Source organism: Sapajus apella, unplaced genomic scaffold (genome assembly GCF_009761245.1).
Source record: "Sapajus apella isolate SASKATOON/1434 unplaced genomic scaffold, GSC_monkey_1.0 scaffold32, whole genome shotgun sequence".
Lineage (NCBI taxonomy): Eukaryota > Metazoa > Chordata > Mammalia > Primates > Cebidae > Sapajus > Sapajus apella.
In genome coordinates, this window is record NW_022436972.1 from 4,622,451 (window position 1) to 4,633,837 (window position 11,387).

An 11,387-nucleotide genomic window follows, 5' to 3' on the forward strand; every position below is an offset into this window, starting at 1 on the left:
CAGGCTGGTCTCAAACTCCTAACCTCAAATGATCTGCCTGCCTCAGTCTCCCAAGATGCTGAGATTACAGGTGTGAGCCATTATGCCCAGCCTGGGTGTCTTCATTTTTAAGACAGAGGTAAAAGAGTGCTTTCTCCATAGCATTGTGGAGAGAAGTAAATGGAAAGCTTTAAGTCGAAAGCGTGGCTCAGGCCCTGGCCCTCAGAGGAGCTGCAATGATAACGATGAGGGATATCCCCTCGGTGATAATGATGAGGAGGGGACTCTAGGATGATCCCCGGTTTCTGGGTGACTGGGTGGATGGGGGAGCATTAATCAAGACAGATGATACCGGTGGAAGAACTGGCCTGGGAGACAGGTGATTTCTTCAGTTCAGGACATACTGTACTGAGTTGAAGTCGTCTCAGAACTTTTCAGGAGGAAAGGCCCAGTTGGAAGTTGAGAAGTGGCTTTGAATACTTGGCTGGAAACAGTCTCAGCTGTAAGCAGCAGCGGCAACTGTGCATGCGTGAGGATCCCTGGAGAGAGTGTAGCTTGAGAGGAGAAGAAATGCTAAGAGGACCAAGACTCCCAACTGGGCGTTAAATGCTGCAGCAAGCCAGGAAAGACTGAGATTGTGCATCCTGAGAGGTCAGAGGAAGACCTGCAGAAAGGAGCTTCACGGAAGCCAACAAGAGAAATAGACGGTACGTTTCCATCTTGAACGGCTTTACAATCTGATGCAGGGGCCAAAACGGAAATACACGCAGCAACCAAAGGACTTTCTCAAGACAAAATACCAACGAGGACCAGTTAAAGCAGCCCCAAATAGTGTGGACATGCCAGGGGGACTTCAGCGAGGAGGCACGGAGGGAGGCAGGCAAGGTGCCCCACGGGCTGTGGAGAAGACGTACTTGAGCTGGTTTTGCAGGAAGGAATGAATCTAGGCTGGCCAGAGGCTGGGGAGGGGCATCCAGGTCACGGCTGGGCTGGAGACCAAGGTTCTGCGGGATGGAGTCAAGGTTCTGAGGGGTGGAGCAACCCCTGTTGAGAAATATAGATGGTTTCAGGCAGAAATGTCAAGGCATTTTGCTCTGATGGAGCAAATATTTTCTTTTAAATAGGGACTTTCTTCTCTTGTGTCAATTTTCTTTTTAAAAATTTCCTTTATTATTGGATTCCATTCTTCAGCTCCTGTTGTTCTAGAAGCTTGTTTCCTCCTACCTCTTCCCTTTCGGTGATAGGCACATTTGAATGTCCCCAGCCAGAGGCAGACACTTTCCAGGCTGGTTTTAATTTCTCTGGGAGCCTGAAAGGTTGGAAAAAACATGGAATCTGAGCCCAGGGCCCTGTGTGGAGCTGCTGCCAGTCACGAGCCGTGAAACTGTAAGCAAATCATGGCATTCCATTGCAGTTACCTCTGGAATGGAGAGGATGCTACTCTGCTCCTTCAGTTTGTGACGCATGCTACGTGAGGTCATCTAAGGGAAGCCATTTGGGAGCAAGGAAACAGTGACAGCACAGAGGGTAAGGAGCTCATATAACTCCTTGGCCCACACGGGATTGAGCTTCAGGGGGCCACTGCGGGGTCGAAGTCAGAGGTTTTGTGGGGTGTCTGTGGGGTGGAGTCAGGAGCTCTGTGGGTGGAGTCAGGGGCTCTGTGGATGGAGTCAGGGCTCTTCTATGGGTGGAGTCAGAACTTGGTGGAGTCAGGGCTCTGTAGGTGGAGTCAGAACTTTGTGGGTGGAGTCAGGGCTCTGTGAGTGGAGTCAGAACTTTGTGGGTGGGGTCAGGGGTTCTGCTGGGTGGAGTCAGGGCTCTGTGGGTGGAGTCAGGGCTCTGTGAGTAGAGTCAGAACTTGGTGGAGTCAGGGCTCTGTGGGTGGAGTTGGAGCTTTGTGGGTGGAGTCAGGGCTTTGTGAGTGGAGTCAGAACTTGGTAGAGTCAGGGCTCTGTGGGTGGAGTCAGAACTTTGTGGGTGGGGTCAGGGGTTCTGTTGGGTGGAGTCAGGGGCACTGAGCTTCTTATCTGAAGCTCACTGGAGGGAGTCAGTGGCTCTGGCAGGGCTATGGTTGTGGGGTACTGAAGCTGCACTAGGGGCTGGTGCCTGCTTGCTGACTGGTACTGGGCATTCTGGGAAGTGATGTGGGGAGAAAAGGCCAACCTCTCTCTCTACCTGTTTAACGCCCACAGCATGGCTACAGAGTGGAGAAGGTGTGGAAGCTGACCCCCGTCCTGAGAGGATGGCGGGGACCTGGGCCTGTCAGCACCGTGCTCTTGAATCTCAGGAGAAAAGGCCTAGGACGCCGAGGGATGGTGCATGCTGGGCCCTGGCAGATGGATGGAGGGATGCCGAGACGGGCGGAAATTCCTGGAAAATGAAGAGAGCACTATTTCAGAGGGGAACATCCCTGAGTCAGAGGAGGCAGCTGCTGAACGTTGCTGAAAGGGAAAGGAACCTGCAAGACAGTGATGGTGGCAGCAGTGCAGTCGCGGAAGGCGGGCAAGCGTGTGCCCTGCGGCCCTGAACCTGCACCCGCCCCGTCCTTTCCTTGGGGTGAGGGGACCAACCTGGCCTCCCTGCAGGGGCCTGGGCATGGGGCCTGGGGCATGGGACAGAGCTGCACAGGGGGGACCTGCCTGCGCCGGACAGCTGGGCCCACCAAGGCCGCCAGACAGCCCAAACCCTTCCCAGGCTGCAGGGAGGCCCCAGCTGGTGTGGTCTCAAACCCGGCATCTGTTTCTTCACTCCTGGGGCTCCCTTTGAACTTGAACCTTGCAAAGCCCAAGTAACAATAAAAAAGCCAAGGAACAGGTGCTGCGGCAGAGGACGGGGGACAGGCCGTCTGGGAGCCTCAGGGGGTGCCGCCTTTGTTTCAGCGCCTGCAGTCTCCGGCTCCCGCATGAAACTGCTCGGGACCCACGTCAGCGCCAAGTTCCAACGAGGAAAATATAGCAGCGCACAATATGTTGTTTTGGCAGAAAGCTATGAATTTTAGTATGGAATGTCTGTCACAGGGCCCATCCAATTAACTCACTTGTCGAGAAATCAGAATAAATAGTTGAGAGGAGGCGACTGCAGCTTTGCTCAGACCTTGATTTCTTATTTGTTTTCATGGTTAAGCAGGTCTGCAGTCACCAGGATGTATATTTAGGGCAGGGAAGGAGAGAATACGCATCTTCACGGTGGTTCTCCCCTTGGAGGGAAAGAAGGGTACTTTCTATAATTTTTGGAGGAGGGAATTCTGATGAGCTTCTGTTTTAGAAAAGCGTTATGGAGGCAAGCCTGGCAAACTCCCTTGAGTTTTAGACTCAGTGCTGTTGAGTCTGAGACAAGGACTGGGCTCCACCAGAGAAGTTTCTTTTCCTCCTTAGGTTTTGGCTGTGCCGGGTGAGTCAGGGTCTCTGTTAGGTGGAGTCAGGGCTCTGTGAGTAGGTAGGCAGCCCAACCTGACCCTACATCTGAGCCTGAGCCGAGCTTCCAGACGGGGAGGACATCAGGTGCTCTGGGTTAGCAATGGCAGCTGGCACTTGGAGTGCTGGCATGGCCCCTAGAGTGCCTGCCATGCCCAGAAACTTTGACATCTGTGTGGAGTCCCTGCAAGAAGCCCTGCTGCACCGTTGAGGCCCTCGGGAAAGAAGCACCTCAGATATTCAGCAAGGAGGCTTCTTTAGGAGGGCACTGGCCATGCCCATGTTCGTTCTGTGTGAATTCTCAGGGGCAAGAGCTCACTGCAGCCCCAGGCAGAGTGCTCTCCCTATACCCACAAATTGCCAATTATGATTTACAGATATTTAGCAGATAAAACTCTGGGCAGAGAATGACTCTTTTCTTTGAGGAGTCTTCTTGTGGCTCGCTGAATTTAGAGCCTTACTTGCTACAGCAGAGATGAAGCCCAAAGCCTGTGTATACTCAGCCTGCACTCTGAGTTTTGAAGGAACCTACTGTGAGCCAGTTTTATGTAGCCAGAGGGACAGCCAGGGGAATACATTTCAGCTGTCCAAGAAAAAACTTGGCCCGTAGCTCCCACACACCTTTTTCCAGCCCAGTGCTTCTGAAAACCATACTCTCTCTAATCCCAAGGGCCCCTGACCTGCCTCCCCTTTTAAGCATTCACACTCTGGTGGGGGTTGTGGGGGTTCACATCAATATTTCTCCAATAGTGGGGCAAGAGCCCAATCCGAGGCAAAAACATTTTTTGACCTTTGCTCTCCTGAGCAAAATGTCCCCAAGTAATGAGGACCTGGAAGATGGGAAGGGCACCTTCTCTGTAGCCTGCCATCCACATCCCAGGCTGTCAGTCAGGAGGCAAAGGCACAGTCTTCAAGGGCGGCAGACTAAGTTGGTCTTTGTGCTCCGGGGCTGCTTCCATTTCAAAGGCTTCACCAGCGAATCCCGTGAGTCATTCCTGGAACCTTCAGGAGTCTCCATGGTGACGGGTTGAGTGGGCCTGGGGAAGCCAGCATTCACTCCATTTCCAACAAGTTCCTCTCTTCTGATTTTTTTTTTCTTTTTTTTTCAATAGAGACTGAGGCTGAGGCTTGAGCTTTTTTGTTTTTTAAACAAATCACAAAATAAGAACTCCCTAAGCCTTTTTTCCCCGTTTTATTTGAAGCCCATTCTAGATAAATATATAATCTATTCTTACTTTCTGTGGAGACCATATAAAACAACAAAACACAACAAAAACTGCGCATTTGCTTTTGTTTTTTCTTTTCCTGCAAGTGTTTTAAGAAGAGATCTGGTTTTCTTGTTTTCCTCAGTGAAAAGATGAAAAGGCTCTGGGTAAATGGTTGTAGTCTGAAGCAGAGATGCCTGCAGCACCAAGCCCAGAGGAAGGCAGGCCTCTCTAGCCTACCACTGCCCCGTGGAGGTCTACCAGGAGTCTGAAAATGTTACCCAGTCATGGTCAGCAAAACTGTGCATATTCCTTTAATCCCCAATGTTCTTCATACGAACAGACCTCTCCTTCATTCAGTAATGCTCCAGAAAAGCGTAGTATCTGGGGTTTGTTAGGGAATGAGCATTAAACGTTACCATTTTAGCTACAGGAAAATGTAGCTAAATCTACAGGAATCTATGGGATTTTCCCACATGGCACTAAATATAAAAATCTGAAACCAATTTAATGTGATTTGATGAACAAACATAATCTTTTGGGGATATAACTCCTGTGTCAAATTTCATAATGGCGTGTGGCCCCAAAGTTCCCACATCAGAGGGTGATGATGAGTTTTCAGTAACATTGAAAACTTGAATTCTGCTGACTCTGTTATCCCCTCAGGCTGAAGCAGGACATGCAGCTTCCTGAACTTCTGCCCCCAGATTTCTGGGGATCTCGGGGGCATCTCACATGTGCTCCGCTCTGGTGGGTGCAACTGATCTCTGCTGGTGGCCATTGCAGGCTTAGAGTGCCAAAGCCTTGCCTGGAACTTGGGGGAGGTGAACAGCTCTCTCTGCTGTGTTTGTTTCTGTACGGGACCACACAGCATGGCTGCTTGGGCCCTCATTGACCAGCCATCCAATTTTTGCCTCCAGTCTGTGCTATCCTCCCTCACCCCCAGCCTTGCCCCCAGGGGCTAGCTCCAGGAACATGCCCGGTAAAAGCCACATCTTTGTATTTGAAACCCTATTTTACTCTGACAGCTGAGATTTTTCTAACAGGTCAAGCTCACCGAATCTCACTGTGGGTTCTTAGAACATGGTTTCTTAAGCCGTGAAGCCTTTTTCAAAGATGATAAAAGCCACAGAAATTCTCTCAGAAAAGTGAACATGTAGGTAGCATTTCACAGACAAGCTCAGGAGTTTCTGGGCCTTCAGGAGAGAATCCTTCCTCACAGGAATTTTCCTCTCGAGAACTTTCTCAGCCCCTGCTGTGGATGTCAGTCCAGCCTGACTCACTACTGAGCCCGATACGCTCAGTCACAGCAGAAGCCTCACTGTGGGTGTGTCCCAGGCCACGCGGAGGCTGCCACTACACGCACAGTGGTTTTCAAAGCACATGGTCCACATGTGCTGTAAACACATAAGCATGTAAAAAATATGACTTTCTACTCAAGCCTGTTCTTCAAGACCTCTCAAAAAGCTCTAATTGGAAAAACAGAATATCAAGGCCCCATTTCAAATCCTAGTGAGCCCAGGAGTCCAGCACCTGGAGTTGGAGATCCAAAACGGAGTGGCCTTGGAAAAAGGTATGTGTGGGAGTCCTAATCTAAATCAGATTTTCAAAAATTCACACAAATTTTTCTGCCTATTTTTTGCTTGAAGTGAGGTCACTTTTGCTCTGTTGCCCAGGCTGGAGTGTAGCGGTGCCATCACAGCTCACTGCGGACTCAGTCCCTGGGCCCCAGTGATCCTCCCACCTCAGCCTCCTGAGTATCTGGGAGTATAGGCACATGTCACCGTGCCAGGCTAATTTTTTTGTTTTTATTTTTTGTAGAGACAAGGTCTTACTGTGTTGCCCAGGCTGATCTTGAACTCCTGGATTCAAGCAGTCCGCTTGCCTTGGCCTCCCAAGGTGCTGGGATGACAGGCGTGAGTTTCAGATAAGTAACTTATCTCCAACCTGTCCTCCTCTGCATATTGTCCTTCAGCTCCTGAATATCGGGATGCTATTTGTGTCGGTTTCCAAGGGCTCCTGTCACAAAGGGCCACAAACTTGGTGACTTAAAACAACCAAAATGTATTCTCCCACAGTTATGGGGGCCAGATGTTTGAAATAAAAGTGTTGGCTCGTGTTCCTCTGAAGGTTCTAGCAGGGCCCCTTCCCGGCCTCGTCCAGCCTGCGTGGCTCTAGTTATTTGGTGGCTGCGGCCGCATCACCTGCCTCCATCCTCTCAGGCCTTCTCCTCCTCCCTGTGTCTGTCTCCTCCGTTTGTCTCATAGAATGTTAGTCACTGCGTTTAGGGTTCACCTGGCTCATTTAGGATGATTTCATCTAAAAATCCTTAGCTTACTTATATCCACAAAGACCTTTTCCAAAGAAGGTCACATTCGCAGATTCCAGGGATCAGGGTATGGGCATACTTTTCAGGGGCCACCATTTAACCCACCCCAGTATTGCTCATTTGTATCTCCAGCGTCTGATAGTGCCTGCACGCAGACTTCAGCAGTCACTCATGTGTTTGTTTCTAATGGTTTAGATTTAAACTTGGACCCAGGCACCCTATCTGCTCCATCCCCAGGTCTGAATAAAGGGTGGTATGTGTTTGGAATAAAATCAATGTCTTTGGCACTCCTTGACTATGAAAATAGCCACTGGGCTAATTAGGGTAAATAGTTTCTTGCTTCGCTTAGGGATTTCTGTTAGAGTATTCTATGCTATCGACTTATCGTGTGAAATGCAGAAATCACATACGCATAAGGCAATATGTTTGAAGGTCTTTTATAAAAAAATCAGATTTTATTTATGAGATAACCTTTCACTTATGTATTTAATAATATTTATGAGGATACAAAGATAAGTATTTACAGGAATATAACTACATATTTATATGTAGATGATTTTATTTCCATCATGTGGTATTTCATTGACACCTGATACTGACTTCCAAGTGTTCATTTAGATGATATGCATACAAAGGAAGTGACATGCTTTTTCTTCCTTTAAAAATATAGCTGAAGGCCGGGCACAGTGACTCACGCCTGTAATCCCAGCACTTTGGGAGGCTGTGTCAGGCAGATCACATGAGGTCAGGAGTTCGAGACCAGCCTGACCAACATGGAGAAACCTTGTCTCTACTGATAATTCAGAATTAGCCGGGCATCGTGGTGCATGCCTGTGATTCCAGCTACTTGGGAGGCTGAGGCAGGGGAATCACTTGAACCTGAGAGGCGGAGGTTGTGGTAAGCTGAGATCACACCATTGCACTTCAGCCTGAACAACAAGAGTGAAACTCCATCTCAAAAAAATACACACACACACACATACACACACACACACACACACACATATATACACACACATATGTAGCTGGGTGTGAGGCCCCTAATAGAGAGTAAATGAATATAATCAAGTTTACCCTACTCTGGAGTACAAATTTTAAACTTTTATATTAAAACCTACTTATGCCTAGTGTTCCATTATTGGAACACCTAGCATGTGGGAGTTATTTATATCCTACTGCTCCAGGTCATCGCCAAGATCTGATTATTCACACTCAAAAAATTGCAACCTCAGGCACAAATGAGTTAAAATGTGCTATGATGGATCTCCAACTTCATTCTGGAACGGTTTTATCTTACAGGGTTAAAAGTGGCAATGAGCATAAGTCTGACTTTGCCAGCAGGGAATTTTAAAAACAACCTCTCTCTATGTATGTAACTTACATGGTATGTACCTTGCAATTCATGCAGCTGGTCATATTTTATTTATGAAATGTTTGGAATCTGGAATCCCAAATCAGAGAAGGTGCAGATTCTTTGTTCCTTATTCATATTGGAAATTAATTCAAGTTGCTTTATTTTTAATGTTGCCATTACACATTATTTTAAAGATAAGGTTTTTGGGGTGACACTTTATTATTTTTATCATTGTTTATTCATTATTCCAATAAACAAGAAACAGAAAAATCAGAAGAAAGCCAGAGAAAAAGTCAGTTTCCTGTCTGCAATGCTCAAAGCATACCACGCACATCAGGAAATGGCAGAAATGCGCAAGCTAGACATCCAGCCAATCAAAACACGTTGCCCAGAACAGTCAAGTTTAAATGGGAGCATGCATTCCAAGTCTTGAAGTTTAAGATGCATTAACATCAAGCCTTTCAACTTCACATGTAATACAATCCAGCAACAGCACAGCATCAATCAACGAAATCAGACTTCACTAAAAGAAAGAGCTTATGCTTCCCCCAAGGGAGCCCTGTAGACAGATTGCACCTCAAAGTTGAAAGGACAGTTAGAACTGCCTCCTCCTTGTTGCTTTCTCTGTTCTGGGATCACTTTGCAATTTTCCTTCTTCCTGAATGTATTTTATCTCAGATACAAATCGGTTGGCTCCTCTGCAAAAGACGAGCCAACTAGTCTACCACAGAGTTAGTAAGTCTCATTGTTTCAAAGAAATGTGTGTTTTATTTTTAAACTCGTGGACAACTCTATGTGTTTTTAATTAGCTTCTCTGACTTCAGTTGTTTGAAATCCAAAAGTGGCCTTGGATAAAAATTAGCTTTATCAGTTTATGTCAGTGTGTGTTTTAACCAGATTTTTTCTTCACTATACTTTGCAGATAGATGGGAACTATTGTCCACCAAAGGGCTGGATCTTCCTGCATATCTCTGTGGCAGATACTGGTTGGGTTACCTTGTGCAAAACGTCCCACACCAAATAGCGTTGTGGGGAAGAACTGACCCTGGCTTCCCAAACCAACTATGGCTGTAATTGTATTCACGTGTAGAAGAACCCGCATTCTTTATAAAGCTTAGGTAGGCATTGAGATGCAGGCTTTTAAAACCTGACTTCTTTGTGGGTTGGTTGGTTGGTTTTTGAGACAGGTTCTGGCACGGCTCACTCTAGCCTCAACCTCTTGGGCTGAAGTAGTACTCCCACTTCAGCCTCCTGAGTAGCTAGGACTACAGTTATGCAACACCACACCCAGCTAATTTTGTTTTGTTTTTTGTTTTTGTAGAGATAGTGTTTGGCCATGTTGCCCAGATTATTCTGGAATTCCTGGGCTCAAGCGATCCTCCTGTCTCAGCCTCCCACAGTGTTAGGATTCCAAGTGTCAGCCACCACTCCAGGCCATAACATGACTTCTTAAGTACCTTTAATACACCTAAATATGGGGCCCTATCTTTCAATTTTCCAGATACAGAGTGGCCATATAATTTATTATCCATGCAAGGACCTTCTTGAGAATGGTCAGGGTTGCTAACCAGATGTGTTGCCGGGACATCTGGTGTCAACCTGGACATCCATACATGTGAGACTCTTCTGTCCCATGCACCCACTCCCAAGTGTTTTTGAAGACCTTGTGTATGTTGAAAATACTGTTAAATTTCACCTGCTAATTATTCTGATGAATCTATGCATTTTTTTTTCATCCTGGAATCATCCATGACTTCCTCCTTGATCTATCAGATCTCAGTAGTTCACTATATCTGGACCCAGGACACTTTTCCACTATGAAGTTCTTTTTCTGCTTAGAGTGCTTCTGTCTGTGTTTCCCATCTCTGTTGGTGGAGATCGCAGTGATTCACTGGGACCTAACTCGGCCATGTCTCTTCCATCGCCTTAGCTTCCACAGGGCTGTATTTGTGTCCTCCTTAGGGCACGCACCTCTTTCTGTTTTGTTATATTTTTATGTGTAGCATCATTTTCATTACTGAACTCAGGGAAGGAACTAACCACAAAGCTGAAACTCTGTACATTGAGCGTGAGCCCCTTGTCTTAGCTACTTCTTATGTGTCTTTTTTTTTTAATTGCATTTTAGGTGTTGGGGTACATGTGAAGAACATGCAAGTTTGTTGCATAGGTGCACATGTGGCAGTGTGATTTGCTGCCTTCCTCCCCATCACCTACATCTGGCATTTCTCCCCATGCCTTTTAATTCTGATATTTTTGGTGAATTGTTTCTGAAAATGTGATAGGAAATAAACATTCAAGAAGGTAGAAAGCCTTCTTGTATTTGGCAAGGAACAGCCCTATGCTACCGCTGGATTTGAGTGCCAGCTTCTCCAATTAAGAGCTGTGCAATCTTGTGCAAGTTACTTAACCTCTTGGTGTCTGTAAAATGGGGGTAATAATAGTACCTACCTCCTAAGATACTGAGTATTTAATGTTGCCAGGCACTGTCCTCACAGAACAGTGCTTGGCAAACAGTGCCTGGCAAAATGAAATAGTCAATACCTTAGCTGTTTTTATTGATTGTTCAGACTTCATTTCCCTATTTTTTGGGCCTATATTCACATATCTGAATTGTATTGAAAACAAAAGAAAACCAAGGGCTATCTGCATATGTAATGGAGGGAAGCCTAATACCACCTACATCAGGCACACCAGTGATATCCATTGGACAGCTAATGCCTTGATGACCCAAAGGACACTCGATGGGACAGAATGAAAAGTCCTCTTGACTTGAAGAGCCAACCAGGGCAACACCAACCTCTCAACTTGAGATCAGAGAGTTGAGGTGCTGGTTCTCTGCACATCCGTAGAATAGGGACCTTAATCGTACCTACCTCATGAGGTTACGGTAAAGATGAAATGAGATCATCTGTGTAAAGCACTGAGCGTAGTTTACAGTCCCTAAAAAGTACCTGCTCTACATTTACTGTTGTTCACAGCATCTGTCCTGGAACATGAGTTGATTATTGAGAGAGGTGTGGTGGGTATTCCGGGGAAGGTATCCTCAGATTTCCTCCAACCATCAGGAACCTCATGGCTAGCTCCACCAGGAGAAGCTCAGCAAGAGA

At 46.8% G+C, this 11,387-nt stretch overlaps 1 long non-coding RNA gene across 2 annotated transcripts; it reads left to right on the forward strand.

The window, feature by feature from the left end:
• The first annotated feature begins 1,414 nt into the window (after positions 1-1,414).
• Positions 1,415-3,059, forward strand: LOC116562180. Of its 2 annotated transcripts, none has more exons than XR_004273825.1 (2): positions 1,415-1,506; positions 2,172-3,059. It is a non-coding gene; the product is annotated as an uncharacterized LOC116562180 (long non-coding RNA). The 2 variants fall into 2 exon arrangements; XR_004273824.1 differs by lacking the exon at positions 1,415-1,506 and adding an exon at positions 1,522-1,580.
• The last annotated feature ends 8,328 nt before the right edge of the window (positions 3,060-11,387 follow it).